At 39.3% G+C, this 16293-nt stretch overlaps 1 protein-coding gene and 1 long non-coding RNA gene across 2 annotated transcripts in view; one reads left to right on the forward strand and one right to left on the reverse strand.

The window, feature by feature from the left end:
- Window positions 1–16293, forward strand: part of gcgra (glucagon receptor a) — a 48703-nt gene that overhangs the window by 2913 nt on the left and 29497 nt on the right. The window lies entirely within an intron of this gene.
- LOC146388442 (uncharacterized) lies at window positions 1999–13331 on the reverse strand. Its single transcript, XR_014800041.1, has 2 exons — window positions 10298–13331; window positions 1999–10167 (listed from the first exon to the last, which is right to left on the reverse strand). It is a non-coding gene; the product is annotated as an uncharacterized LOC146388442 (long non-coding RNA).

Raw genomic sequence — 16293 nt, forward strand, 5'->3', positions numbered from 1 at the left:
AATTTACATTACACCATTACACATAAGTGAATGAGTTTGACCCAGCAGGTAGTTTTTTTTAAAAACGCTGCAAAGAGATTCATTTACAGATAGACAACATTCAAAAATAGCCATGGTTTCCTAATTATGAGACGCCTTAACAAGACAAGGATGAGAGACACAACAAGAACAGAGAAATACAGCGTCCTTGGTAATTTCTTGCTGCTTAACTTTGTACTTTTCCCTTGGCTGTGGTTAAGACAATCGAGACGAGAGAGGGAGTTATAGCGAAGGCAGAGATAACGATAGAGAGTGTCTGGAGAGACAAAGGAAGAGAACGTGTGAGCGAACAAAGGAGACAGAACGAAGAAGGTGATCCGGAGAGCCTCAGCTGGATTAACGCTCGTGGAGGTGTGATAGACAGGTGTGAGTGTAAGAGTGTGAGTGTTTGTGTCAGCCCCATCAAGTGACCATGTATGTGGCACGGCATCCTCCAATTCAATTGGACCCCTGCAATTGAACCAGGGGCTCTAAGAATAGCTTCCACTACAAAGTGCTGTCACTCTGGATTGTTAAAAGAGAAGTCCGCAATATCCATCTAGATATTGAGCAAACACAAAAATTCTCGGGAGATCGAATTGTACGTGATATTTCATCGTCTCTATCCTCAGGCCAGTCCATGCAATTAAAGAAGAAAGAAAAAGGAGGAAAAGTCATCTCTCTTATGGATCTGTGCATCATATTGGGGATTAAGGAAGTCAATTATTGTTATAGTGTAGTCAGAGAGCATGTGAAAAGAAAGAAAAATAAAAAAAATACAGTTTTAGTTTTTTTTTTTTAGACTGACTACATTATTAATATTGTTACCTGCATATTTCCTTCATGACTACATCAGAAAAAGGCAAATTCTATTACACAGAGGCACACAAACAAATTTCATGACTCATTTGGACATAAACAAAATTACTGAAATCTCTGTGAAGTGCATGCATAAATACAAATGTATACATTATGTGCTCTCTTTCTGTCTCTCCAGCTCAGTCAACAGCAATAGGTGAAAATGTTTTGCACCGCAAATCTATTATTCATGTTGGCACAAAAGTAATGAACCGAAAAGCTGCTGTTGCACTATCACAAATTTGACATTGCTGTTTTTTTTTTGTCTAACAAATAGAAAAGAAGTGCACAGTGTTCCTGTCAGAGTGCATCTTTTTAAGAAGACAACTGAAACGGGCAAATTACTGTAGTCCTAACCCGAACTCTCAATTTGCTAGCTAGGAAAATGTAAAAACAACAATAGAAAAAATCGAAATTGCAATCGCTGTAACGTACTGTGGTCACTGGGTGCTAAGGCTGTGGCGCCATCTGAAGAGGCCAGGGTTGGGGATCAAACCAGTAGCCCTGTGGTTAGGGGACAATGCTCCTACGTGTGAGTCAAAGCAGCCAAGACAGGGTAAAATAGCAAGTGAAAAGCTTAAAATGCATTGTGATTATGCAAAAATCCAGTAGAGTGGGGTGATTGTTGCTGAAAGGCAAGCAGAGATGATACTCACCCTTCCGTGTTCCCCATCGGTGTTGTATGGGTAATATTACTATTGTGAATATTAAAGGTTGAGCTCACACAGTACCATCATATTGTGTACTATCATATGTTTGTAGTATGGCTTGCTCTAAAAGAAAAACATTTCTTAATCTGATTAGAAAAACAGCCCTACACCTTAATGGAAAAAAGAAATACATTAGTATAATAAAAGCAAACTGAATTGAAGCTTTAGTATTGTGTGACGTGGTTAATATTTTTTAAGAAATGAGGAAGAAAAAGCAAATCAACTCATTAAACTTGCATCCAGCCAACCAAGTGATTATTCATACTATGTCCCAATCGGAGAAACACGGAGGTCAGTAATCAATTAACTGATATGTACTAGAACTAAAATATAACAAAGACTTTAGGCTCTAAACCATACGTACACAAACTTAAAACCTTGGGACATTCCAGAGATCACAGTACCCTCTTAATTATGTGAATTTTCTTTATAAAGGTTTTCCTGGCCAAAACTAATCTGCTGAAATGAAAAATCACAGTAATATCCTCACTTACTTCCTAACTCTCCTTCTGCGGTAACATGCAGATTACAACTGATCTTAGAGCAGTGAAACATAATTAACATACAGTGCATGCAATACTGATTAAGTGCAAAGAACCACAAAAAAGCTCCTGGCCTCTTAGCTTCCAGGACACACCCTTGAAAATGACAGCAGCTACAGACTCCAGTGGCTCAGAGTCAAGCTAGCCTCCAGAGACAGTAGCCAAGTGCGGCCACAAGATGGCAGCAACTTATAGTTTGTATGTAAACATGCAACGTCAGTCACTTTACAGGACGGAACGCTGTGTGAAATGTAAGCCAAGTTTTGTATACACGCAAAAAGCTTTATTTAAACACACACAAAATTACCTTGGCTTGAATTACTGTCACATAGAGTTGGTTTCTAAATAAATCTATTAATAAATTTGTTTTTGTTTCTTTTCATTTTGATGCGCTTTCCATGAACTAGGAGGCAGTCACCTATAACTTTATTTATTCAGTTTATTGCAGTAAGGTGTGACGTATGCCAGGTGGCGCGTATTGTTCTTTTGAATTTTGAATTTGGTTAGGGTACACAACCGCGTGATTTGTGATGTTCCATGCGGATAAAAGAGTGCAGCTAGCATTTAGTGGAAAAGTCAAAGGTAAATGTGCGGACATTGTCATTTTTTTTAGCCGTAACTTGACACGTGTCGGTAGGTCTGCCTTCAACACATCACCTCAGTGACCTATCGGAAAGCCACTACACACACACATCCATGGTCACAAGTGCGCACACCCGATCTTTATTTACACAATTAAACAGGAAAAATTAGAACTAATCCCTTTCTGTTAGCAGCAGGAAACATCTACTGCTTATTTAATATACATCGACGTCCACGTAGCTTCGAGGCACAGTTTAATGGTTGACTTTGCTGTTCCAACTTTCAGGTGCGCACTGGGTTAAACTGATAAGATAAGAGGTTATTAAATCTTCCCAAGTACACTCAGCAGTGCGTCAATAGCAGAGCGCCATCTCAGTTCCTTTATGAAACCACTCCAACACCTGTAGGAAAAAAATTAAATTACTTATTTGCTTTTAAAGAGCAATAAACTGATACATATAGCACCAGAAAAGGACTTACCCGGTGGTTGCCTTACACCTTCCCTCATTTTTAGCCTTTTTTGTTATGGCTTAAAAAAGAAAAACCTTGCGCCTACTCTGGATGCTCATTGCTGCTTCTTTTGTTTACTCCACACAACGCACAGTGCAGGCTAGACTGTGCTCTTGTTTCTTTGCCAGTATGTGCACACTTAATGTCTTGGCTGGAAACTATTTCCCTTGATGCCCATCTGGGCCGTGTCCCGATGTTGCTCTCTGGTCTCTTGGTAGCGTCTGCTGCCTTTTCCTGCATGTTCTCTGCTCCGTACCCACAGCAGAATCAGATATGAAGTGCAGCACATTCCATCACTTACTGTGTGGCAGGCAGCATTGTACCTTCCTGCCCCTGTGAACAAAAGACAATCAATCTTACATGCCCAAAGAGTCCACTCATGGTGCACAGACTGAACTGTTTCTGCAGTGTCGACCAAAAGCGATCAGAGCTTTTGCGGTTGCCAAGAAAACAGCCAAATAGTGGTTTTCAAATTTGTTTAATATATAATTGCGTTATAGAATGTGCCTTACAGTCTCAGTCAGAAATCATTGCATCATTGTTTTTTCCATTTTCACACACGCTGAACATAAGAAACCTATTATAATGGAGTAAATATAGCGAAACCAGAAACCAAATGCATCATTTCATTCTTGGTTCGCTAGGAGCTTTGCTATTTCAGCTTCGCAGCACGAAGATTTACCACATTCCTTTTGGATATCAGCCAAATTATGTCCTTCCTTTCTTGATTCCGTCAGTTTAAGAAAGTCCCATGGAATAGTTTGAGGATTTATTTTCCCAGTGTATGAGCCCGTTAAGGGAAGTTGAGAAGCGTTATGCACCCTTTTCAGTCAGTACTTGTTTAGTGTCATAAGAAGAACAGTTGTTGTGAAATTAAATTTGTTACAAGAGTGCACTTTTTTAACCTTTCATTCATACCTTTGAATGGTTGGTGGAAGGTTTTACTGCTGTGGTGTCTGAAGCACACTGTACATCCCTCCATTCATAAAAATTTTAACCATTGAGAGGACGTATCTTTTAAAGTTTGCATTTGTTTTCTTTTTCTTTGTTGTTGTTTTTGTTTGTTTTGAAACTAAATTTAGGCTTAAAAGCTAGAGAGTGAGCCCTACTTAGTAAAGCTTTCTGATGGTCAGATTTTAAAGGCGTCCCTGTGATTGCTTTGATTGCTAGCAGATTGCCACAGTAACCTGTAGCTAGTAAGGAAGATGTCAACTGGTCTATCCAACTAACTATCGCTCAGAGCGGTAGTTCATGTGACCCAAAAGGGAAATAGACAATGTTTGGACTGAACAACAACTGAACCAACACATTTAAAAACAACAGTGAACAGCTGTACAGTACAGGTTCACTACTGCTTAGTGAAGACAAGTTGGCACACCCAGAGATGTTTTCAGTGGAGCACTGTTTACCTCTTCGTTACCAGTTTCACCTAGCAACAGCAACCATGTCCAGAAACCACTGAACAATCAGTTGTAGAATATACATTTTTCCCTAGCAACTTCTGGTTGCTAGGGAAAAATGTCACTGACTGGTCTCTAGGTGTGACTGGGGCTTTAGCAATCATAGTACCTGCCAGTGCCAGTGTCAGTGGGTCTCTAGGCCCATGTGAAAGAGACCTTAGCTGTCTCTTCTGCTCAATTCAGTTTTATTTATATATCACCAAATCACAACAACAATTGCTTCAATGCACTTAAATCACAATACTTAAATTGTTGTGATGACGATATAAAAACAGACTGTGAAAACTCTGAGTTACATGGTGAAACCTGGTTCAAATCAAAGATAGGACAAAAACAAAAAGTCCATTCATCATGATTCTTTGATTATTCAATTCTATTCCAATTCATGATTGGATAAGCTTTACTAAATCCAAGCTGTAATTGGGTAAAAGGCACACCCTGGACATGTTGGAGAGAGACAGAATCATCTATCTAGTCAGCCTGTAGATTTGAACCCATGACCATCTTATTGTCACTGAATCACCATGCTGTTGTTTAAAAAAAAAAAAAGTGAAATGCAAAATGTTGGCATCCAGATTCCTGTGTGGCCCCTATAACACCGTCGTCTATTTTAAATGTTTTTTTGTTTTTTTAAAAATAAATCTCTGCCACCGTTAGTTAAGACGAGTCTGCAATAACAGGAGGACAGAGATTGAAGAGAATGAAAGAAAAAAAAAAAAAAAAGAAGAAGAATGACAACAGCAGGTTACCAATCACAGGAGTACGCAGTGATAGATGCTGTCATTTTTCAGAAGCTGCTGGCTTCACAGAGATAGCACGCAGCCAGGAGACCGTGTTGGCCTCTGTTTTTTGTTTTGTTTTACTTTGATTTCGCTCGCTCGGTTCAGTGATCAGTTTTGTTTTTACTCACTGGTTGGTTTTAGGAAAAGGTTGCGGTGCTGAAATATGAAGAGTAGCCAATGAATCAAGAATCCCTGCTCAAGAGCACATATGTAATCCATTAGGAGTGAGATGCATCATGGACACGTCTTAGATGCAACTGTGTTTTTTTACAAAACACCCATATTCAATACCCAAAAAATGAAAGCAGACCGGTATTGCTCTATTATTTATCTTTTTAGGAAGAAAGATAAAAGAGGTACTGAATGACAGACTGCATTGCACTGGTATTGCTTTACTTGGCATCATCTAAGACTGCACCAAGCCATGTGACTCTTTTGTCTTTGTAGATTTCCTATATTAATCTGTTATGGCCTAAATGAAAAATAAGTTTTTCAAAGTCACATATATTTGCCTTTCACCCGCAATGATTTTATAAAGTGAGTAGCTGCATATGTATGGGGAGTAAGAGTATCTTTGATATTTGAGCTCAGCAGATGTGAAACAGTAAGATTTCAGCTCTCTTTGCCATATGTTAATACTTAGACTAAATTCTGAGGGTCTCTTGTAAATCGTGCTTTACAGAAAAAAAAAAAAAAAACCCTGCTCATTAAGTGTAATCAGTGTTGTAGATGGATTGGGATATGTCGCCTCACAGGCTGAAGGTCATGATTGGAATTATCTCTCAGATAAGTCATGACAGAAGTCAGTGGGTTGCGATGATGGAGACATATCACTCGTGCTCTCTCTCTCCAAGATGAATCACCCAGTCAGACTCATATGATTATACACTAATGACCGACCTACACGCATCAGTTTGCTGAACAGGGGCCATGTGCTTGTAGCCTTTCAGCCGGGCCACTATGGGTCAAGCTGTGGATCAAAATTTGAGGTGACAGATACGTTCACGTCTCAGTGGGGGGTGACAGTACGTCTGTTCTGCACGATGTCAATTCCTCCTCGGTGCGCGCCGAAACATTTCCATACAAAGTACAGACTTGAGCGTTTATCAGAGAGGAATCAATACCTGCATAGGAGCAGCAAAGGATTTAAAAAAGATCAAAGAACACAGGAACGCTTTCACTTTTGTAAACTCTGAAGCAGGCAGAGGTATCGAGCAATTTTCCATTTGTTCAGATCCACATCGGTTAGGTGCTAAAAATACCCCCTGCTCCCTTGTTGTATCTATATAAGTTGAGGGTCAAATATAGATCCTTTTGCTCCCTAACACAGCCTATTATCACAGTAGAGAGCACAAACAACAGTTGCTTTATCTCAGTGACTGCTCAGCTGGAAACTGTTGCAACCATGCTTCTTCTGTGGGCTTTGGGTCGCACATCAGGACAACTTTTCTCCATCAACAGACAAATAATCTCTGAATTCTCGTTCACTCATCATTTCATAATGAAATGTTTTGTTGTTGTTTTTTTAAATGCCCCTGCTCCAATGAACGTGTTTTTGAAGGTTTGGCAAATTTTAAACTGCTTCCGTCCTGCTATTTCTGCAAATCTAATCCTCGCTGAGTATATAAAACAACTATAATCTTTGTGTGAAGGCCCAAGACATCACAGAAGAAAAGCAAACACTTTGAATAGAGTTGTGCATGCACTTGTCATGTTAAATCAACATAGTTTACTCAAAGTGAGGTCTTCATGCAAAGAGCATGGCGCAGAAAATGCTTCAGGTTACAGAAAGTAATCAGAAAAGTGCAGCGACTGGCTGCCTCCTCCACATAGTGAGGCTCTGTAAGATACAAGGTAAACAACAGCTCAAGTACAGAGGATTAGACAAAAGGAAAGCAGATTGCTGCGTGGTCAAAAAATGCTCTACATTTTAAGGATTAAAATAAATAGAAAATTTCTGGTCATGTCCATGAGAATCTGGAAAATTTGTTTCAGTGTTTTCTTGTTTTAATTAAAAAAAAGATGAGGTTTTCATAAGATGTTTTTCATGTGGTCTTATTTCTGATGTTAAACATTTGGCCGTACAACTGTTCAGGTGCACAGTTTGTTAATGGGTTTCCCATCGAATAGAGCCCAAGTATCACGTCAAAGTGCATAATTGAACCCCTGAATCCAGTGTTGGATATAAGTCAGCATCGCGTTAAATCTTGTGTACCCAAGAAAATTGGGTTTCCTCCAACAATCTGTATTGGAAACCAATGTCGTAGAGGCCTTCCTCTCAGTGTTCTTCAATTTTGTCAATGGCTCTGGTGACGTGACTAAGGGGACAAAAGTAAACTTTCCTGCCTAACTCACCTTTTCCACCTTTTAAAACCAAAACAGGTAAACTGATGTTTGACGGAGCAGCCTTAACCAGCTGTTGCTGTGCTGAAAACACAGTGGAATTTAAGCGTACAGTAAGAGACGAGAACCAACATCCAGCGGAGACTACGTTATCTTGTATTCAAGCAGTAAAATCATCCCTTATGAGGCGGAATCTGCTCAGAACAATAGGTTTCAGTCTCAGGCTTCTGTAGAGCATCTTTATACAATTTTGATTGTTACCAATTTGAATGAATTAGAATATGGATATTGTTTTGTATATACATACAAACAGTTCAATATGAGGTCTGGCCTCATCTAATGTGATGCAGTCACCTGTGTGTGCATAGATTGCTCAAGCTTCTGGATCTGTTGTTGACAAATTGCTCTCCCTATTTCTGGATGAGTACAGTCTGAAGCTGTGCAATGGTTGCTGGTTGTGGCTGCCTCTAATGAAACCGCTGACCCAGCGTGTCCCACGTCCAGTAAGGCGGCATGTCGGAAATAGATTTTTTTCCAAGGAAGTATCTCCTCATTCTGAGAGATTAGCACTAATACAGTGTCCACATTGCACTATTGTATTATACAGCTTCAGGCTGGATGTGCTTGTGCCACAAAAATGGCACAAGTACCAGCTTGAGCAGCTCATCTTAGTTTGTCTCAGATTTACACCAAGAACAATGAGACTAGAGAGCCTCCAGGGACAGTTTTGGACATATAGCAGGATCCAGCACGCCAATAGCTCAACGTTGGTCATCTTTACTCAGTTGTGGCACTAATGATCACTGATGGTCAAGTTACTTGAAAAAAGTAATTATTAAGTAATTACTGATTACCTCTCCAAAAAGTAATCCCATTACTTTACTGATTACTTATCTGCAAAAGTAATTAGTTAAAAATCAAATTGAATTGGTCCGGGCCACTTAGCATCAAAGTGGGCTGTGTGTGGCCCACACTGCGAGAAGAGTTTGACATCCCTTATTTAGTATTATTCTATTTCCTGTCATGAAATTGTTGACCTCACAAGCCCCCAGACAAAAGAACCAATTGTCTTTATTGAGCTGTCTGTGCACAATATTAAGGGAAGCTAATATGCTCGAAGAGTTGAGAATATTATCAGTTTTCTCATCTATCTCCCTACTTAGAACTGCGACTTTAATACAGAACATACGCCCCATTGCCTTGAATGGTTTTTCTTATGCTATTAGCCAACAAATTTATAACTTCTTTGGCATTAGTTATTGGGTGTGTCTGACGAACTCTAACAGGACATGCGTCTTACAGCTTACACATAAACCAAATGTCACTGCCGCAGTGCTGCTTGTCATTAGTGCTGTAATTGGTAAACGGTTTGGAATGAGTATGTAAATTAAGGGATTTGATTTGGAGACAATGTGAGACTAATGTCTCCCAGAGGAATATTTTTGTCTATGCTACCTTACCATGAATGAAGTCTTTCTCTTTGGTTTTCAGTGGCGAGGATTGTTAGTTGGAGTTGAAAAACAACATGCCCTCCTCCTTCACTGAAGAGACCGCTGAAGTCAGTCTGTCTTTGACGGGGAAGTTGGACGTGGGCCTCTGTGTTTTGTGTACACAGTGAGGGAGACATTGACCTCTCTTCATATGTAGCACTCAGACATGCACAACGTGCAGCCGTCTGTTATAGGTATAAACACAAATTTCTGGTGCTAGTTTTACTGATTCATTTAAAAAAACATACAGAGCAAAATAACTTCTGCAGTCTTCTCTGACATATGCTGCGCTGTCTTGCACTGGTGCTGTTTAAGCGAACAGTAAGGCTATGTGACAGGATCATTGCAATACTAAACAGATGTTGATGTCATAGCCGGCTTCAAACTGGCTATGGCAGTAATGTTACATCTCAAAAAAATTTTCTCTGTGGAAAAAAAATCAAATACTACCATTTTGTTAGAAGCCAGAGATGTTGCAGGCGTAGGCACAAGATGTCCTTTGATGCCTTGATGCACTGATTAGATCAAAACTTGGTGATGGTTCAATTTGGAAAAGTTTACATAGGGAGGCATAAGGGCTGAAGAAATAAATTCATAAATGCAGAAGTTTTGTTTGTATCATTTTTGCTAAAGGCTGCATCGTTTATATGATTTATTGCTTACAATTTGTTAGTTTTAAACAAACAAATCATAAGGAGGTTTGGGTTAAAGAAACTCTGCTGAGGCAGAGGTCTCAACAGGGTTAGGGTCACTGGTGAATATAAACTGGCTGTACGTGTGAATGTGACTGTGAGTGTCATGTGACAGACTGGCTACTTGTCCAGGGTATACCCCGCCTTTACCCTGTGACAGCTGGGAACCACCGGGCAACCCTATAAGCAGAAGATGGATGGATAAATAGATTGATTGATATTAGTAATAGCAATACCTTTAGTAATTGGATTGTCTTCTCAGTTAAAAAAACAAAAACGAAGTCTGCTGTGTGTTTGTCCCATGACTCACTGATCCCGTTGCTCTTGTGGTCATCCTTGATATCATTTAGCTGCTTTCCCACGGTTATATTCAAATTCCACTATCTTGGACTGCAGTTTTTGTCAGCAGGCCTTCTTCTGCTCTGGAGATGTGCTGCAAATTTGGTGGACACTAACCAGAACCTAGGGGCAAGTGGAGAATTTCTGCAGTTAAACAGCCCGTCATTGCTAGCTGCAGTCCATGACTAAGATAGACACTCACACGAGAAGCAGCTGATTCGATCTCTCAGTTTTTCATTTGCGACAAATTATTTTGCAAATGAAAGTCGAGCAAAGCAGAAACTTATGAATGGTATTATTTAATTGTTTAAATATATGCGTGCACCCCATTTGCAACATATGCACAGTATGGAGTTATGCTTCTTAACAAGTTGCTTGTACAATGTGCTGTCAGCCAGAAATCTGAAGTGCTAGTGGCTGTTCCAAATAGCCACATTAATATAAAGGACAACAAAGTCATTTTCCCCAATTTCTTTTTTGTTTACATTTCACATGACTACTTACAGCATGAGGAGGCTGTTTTTTTTGCAAATGCATACTGTTGCCTGCAAGATTTTCCACCAGTGTGACTCTTTATGAATAGCAGTGTTTAAACTAAGGCGAACTATCAATTGTCTCATTACATTTATATGCTGCAGAAGTGAGCAAAGTCAGGGTATCTGTTTTCCTTTCTTGACCCCCCCCCAAGCTATGCGTAGCTGACCTAGTCGCTAGTTTCTTTTTTCCATGTGATGATTCATACCTCGGGTGTGCAGTTCTCTCCTGTCAAAGCTCATCTTCTTTAAAGGGTTATCATTAATTAAGCTCGCTGTCGTCTTTCAGACATGTTGTCATAAACTAAACACATCAAATATTCAGTACAGACCAACAAGCTGCTGTTATGGAGTATTATTTATGCTCTCCAAAGGCCTGCACCATACTACTGAAGGTCTTCTGGAAGCTCAAGACTTTTTTGCATTACATCCATCACCAGACAACCAGCACAACAAATCTTAAATGCAAATGTTGCAGCAGGTCAAACCTCTTTACAGAAATACTACAGTTTGCACTTTGGGTAGAGAACGTTGACAACGCACAAGGATAAAATATTAATATAGTCATTTCTACAGTCCTAGGGAATGTTTAAAATTATGTATTAAAATGTACACTAAAATGTGTGCATGCAAAATAAGTGGAAATGAAGTCCAGAGGAACTAGGCTGACTATGGTGACTGGCTAAAATGTGGAAGGATCTCTTTGCAACTCATCAGCATCCAATTCACAGAGGCTCAAACATGAATTCCAGTCAAATCTAAATGTTGTTCAAGATGAAGGCCTTTATTGACTACGCGTGTAAAATCCATGCATATATTTTAAATTCACATATTTAATAAATTATTTTAAGAATGATTTTACTAGATGAATTTGTGGCATTTATTCTTTTAAACCAAGCTCAAACTGATCTGACCAAACAGACCGCTTCACTTGGCAACAAGTGCACTGGAGCTCAAAAGCATACCAGTTCTGAATGTACAAATAGTAGAAAAATAATATTTTATTTCAGACACACAGCTAGATGCTGCTCCAGGTCAACAGCTCTCTGCCTCCTCAGATGTGGCCCCAACTCTGCCAACGACCTCTCGCGGCTTCAGCTCCTGGATCAAACCATGAAATTCTCCCTGCTGCTGCCTTCTTGTGACAACTGGATGAACCAAGAATCTCTGCTTGGTCCTTTTCTTGTTTATGTGGCAGCACGAGGTGAGAATAAAGTAAATACTCTTCACAGTTTAAGACAACGCCACTCTGGGAATTTCACCCAGAGAATACTGGAAGTAACACTAATCACCAAGAAGGCAGTTAGGTTTGTTATACTCAGTACAGAGACAAGGTTCAATGATAAAAACAAGTTAACAATTTATTAATAATTATTTAAAACACCGTATAAAAGCACAATCATAAATATCCATGTACAAATATGCTTAAAAAGGTATTCAGAGCTGAGGCTTACCAGTGGAGGGGCAGGGATGCCACGCACAAACTCCCAAAAAAAAAAAAAAAAAAAAAAAAAAAAAAAAAAAAGAGAGAGAGAAAACACACCAAGACACAAGTGCAACACAAAATCACACACTAATAAACTAAACAAGGCAGGTGTGTACACTCAAGGATCCCACCACCAAGGCACCCTAGTCTCCTCCACGTCAGCACTCCGCATCTGAATAAAAGAACAAAGAAAATTTTAATATATTACAACAAAACTAATGTAGCGCTGGGGGATAACCCAACTGCAGGACCACACTGGTGATCTGCAGCTAGAAAAAGGGCCTCCCACCAGTGGCGTAACAAAAATCAAAACAACAGAAAACATACAATCGGGATAAAACTTTAAAATCTGGAGCAAACGGAATCGCCGTGTTGCTCCAACTTGCCGTCTGCCCGACTATAAGTTAATCATCCGGTCCATTAATATGTACGCCAGCCGATTCCCATAACCGGCATGCATATGGCCGCTGTCCACGCCGACGTCCACTTTAAAAAAGCTGGCAGCAGCAGGAAAAGAAACCTCACAACGGGGACAGACGGTAAAAGCAAGGCAAAGCAAAGCAGCAGCACTTCTGTTAGCGTGGCGTTGCGTAAAACTAAGGCCCACACTTCCTGCAAAGCATATTAAGTAATTACTATAAACGAACAGTAAAAGGCAGCGATCGTAACAAAATTGAATTACGTACCGAGTAGAGCGCGTCATGAAACATGAGCAGAGTGGCTCAAAGGAGGCTTCTACAGCTATGACCTAAAAACAATATCTGTTTACCACCAAGTAAGGTAATGTACACACTACAATGAGTAAACACCTACCAGCCGCGATGGAGGCTTCAGAATGATCTCTGCAACACCAAAGGAAGTCAGGTGACCAAAAAGGAGATCATAGGTAAGAGATACAGGGATGCTCAAATGGCCACTATTTATACTAGCGCCCCCCAATGCGCCAGGCTGAAAGTGGGCTGAACCAAGGAATAACATTCATCCTGCCACATTTAGAATCATCAGGACCATCTCATCATTGATTGATTTTTGACTTCATTTTTTCCACTGTGTGCTTTTTGAGGACGAAGTTTCCACTAAAACACACCGCTTACAATGTTACATGACACGTTTGCATCTGAAAAACTCAGAATTTCGTGTCCCTTTTTGCAGCGTGCTCAGTATGTTATGGCCTTTACAGTAGGGAAAATGACCTCGGCTTCACTTTCTCTGAAACTCCTTACTAGAAACTGGAGTTTCAATAACAAGCCATTTTGCTTCAGGAGGTTTATCACAAAGAGCCATTGTTTTTTTATCTTCTTATCATAGGTTACACAATAGGTTGTACCATAGCTTGAAAATAAGACAATATATGTCTCCTCGACTTCATGACGATGTCTTTTTTTGACTCCTGGACCATAACTGCTTGCAGTCTGTTTTTAGAAAAGGCCAACTGATTGCCTTATCATCCCCGTTCACCACAATAGATGCTGTGCAGGCCTCTAATGCAGTATCAGACAGTAAGTGCAGCTTATTACTGCACAAGTTAAGATGAATCATCTCACCGTTTCCTCTGCACAAAAATACAAGCAAGCCCAAGAGTGACACTTGTAATTCAAGCTCCCTCACTTGTAATCCCACTTATCTTTGTGCACCCTCTTCTGATATGGCACATTATAATCGCTGCAGGGTGTAGCCTTCCTGCAGAGGAGATGTGAAACAGATACTTTTATCTGCAGCACGTAGAGTATTTTCCATTTTCCAGTGTAATCCCACCCCCCGTGTTTGTCATTACACATTTTTTGTAGTGTAGGATTATTTAAGGTCACTCCTGAGTCCTTTAAGACAATTGATGTAGTTGTTGAAGAAATTTAAAAACAGGCTAACTATAGAGACTACACAAAGGTCACTGGGTTGGATGAGAGTCAGTGCAGGGCACTAACAGGAATAGAAGTATGAGAAGGAAGTGTTAGTGCGTGTGTGCTCATCTCTTTTACTGCCTAATTAGTCTCTGTTTGCCGATTACGTTACACAGCTCCTACACACTTCTAACAGGCTTGTTTGTGAAGGCTGAGATAACCACGGCTGTGACGCAACCGTGCTACAGTGTACAGACATATTGAGCTCCATCCAAAGTTTGTTTGGCTTTCTTTTTCCAATAAAAAGAGTCAGCCAAGGATTTAAATGTGGTTAATGTTTGATTTGAACTGCAAATGCCACACAGATGTTTTTGCTTAATTGGTTTTTCTACTTAAATCAATACTTTTTTTTTTAAAATGTTCATTGAATAAATGTTTCCAAGTAGAACTGAATTATTTGATGAAAATATATTCAACTGTATAAATGAGTAATTTATGCTTGACAAGTCCTCCTTGAGAGTAAATTAGCCAAGTTAAGTCACTTTATTTATATAAGACATTTAAAATCATCAAAGGAATGATACTTATATAATTTAAGAACAACACATAATATAATTATTAACTAAAAGGGTGGTAAATAACCATGCTATAATGGTATGTGCGTATGTTTCTTATCTCCACCTAGATGGTAACCTAAGTGCCAACATCCATAGGGTGTATAAAATATTCTATACAAATCCCACGTCATATATATTTGTACTTTTTACGAGCCTTCGTAAGGCCATCTTATGACTGTGTTCAGTTTCATGTGAGCATGCTACATTGTTTTACTTTGTGCATGTTCTGTGTTTGTTATGCTAAGTATTTTAACAGCTCAAATTTTATCAAAATAAGCTGCCGTAAATATGCTTAAAGGCTAGAAAATAATGCAGCAAAGCAGATGACAACAATGTGGAGATAAGAAAACTATGTTCAGGTGAGCATCATTACTGTATGAAGCAATCCATTGGGTATGAAATTCTCTACATCTATGATTTATCATTACAATCAGTATTGTTCTGGTAACTTTACCAGTGTATAGATCTTGAGCTAATGCCAAACCAAAGACGCACATATAGCTAGTAATAGTAAAAAGGTAAAAAAAATAAAAGCGATAAAAGAGCAGAAACTGTTGACTAAGAGGTATGTTTTTAGTTAGAGTGCTGTTAGTGAGATAGATGACCTAATCTGAGACATTTCCAAAGTTTGCCCAGTCAGCTGTACAAGCCAATCAGGAAATTCGAAATTACTAGAAGCTGCTGATCAATGATCAACTGAGCGGTGTGGGACACAGGATTATAAAGAAGGATTATAAGTCTGGCAGGAGCACATATAATGAACTGCAGGAATTCACTCTAGTTATAATAAAAGCACGACAATCTTTCTCTGGGTCACTGATAGAAAGAAAGGGTTTAACTTTAATTAAAAATCTCAATTAAAAAATTTACCAAAATTATCTTATGCTCATCTAAATATTAATTTTAATGGAATAACAATGATAATCCATCAGATTCACGTGTCTCCTAATGACAGGGCAATAATACTCACACAGTCTGCATTTTTTGCAGCGTTTCTTTCCTTGCTCTGTAAATGAAAGCTGTAGGCTTTAATACTAAACTGCAGTTTAAATCAGCTGCTTTGCTGCCAGCACATCTATTTGCTGCCAACTCCACCCCCTCAATATGAACGCAATTGTAACTGAATTATGAAACCCTGGGTTAGCTAATCGAGATGGCGATCACGATGCCAGCTTCATAGGCCCCTGCTCCACCCCCCTCAGCCACAGACATCATCACATTGGCTTCTGGGAACATCTGATTGATTTTTTTTTTTATCGTTAAAATGACGTCCTCAGCAGTTCTAGCTATAGGTGGTAGAGATTTTTTTTTCTTTTTATCCCACAAATCTCAAAATTTATGATGATTAAACCTGTTTCAGGAAAAGCTTTGAAATATGAGATGATAGGCTTTAAATTCATGTTTCATAATTTTTTTTTAAAATGCCAAAGGGTCAAAGTGGCTCCCTTGGTTGTAGTGTTAAAGTAATTACCAGCTAGACGGAGACCTGGTCC

The sequence above is a fragment of the Perissodus microlepis genome, chromosome 4 (genome assembly GCF_051167445.1).
Source record: "Perissodus microlepis isolate ML-2025 ecotype Zambia chromosome 4, ASM5116744v1, whole genome shotgun sequence".
In the NCBI taxonomy this organism is placed as follows: domain Eukaryota; kingdom Metazoa; phylum Chordata; class Actinopteri; order Cichliformes; family Cichlidae; genus Perissodus; species Perissodus microlepis.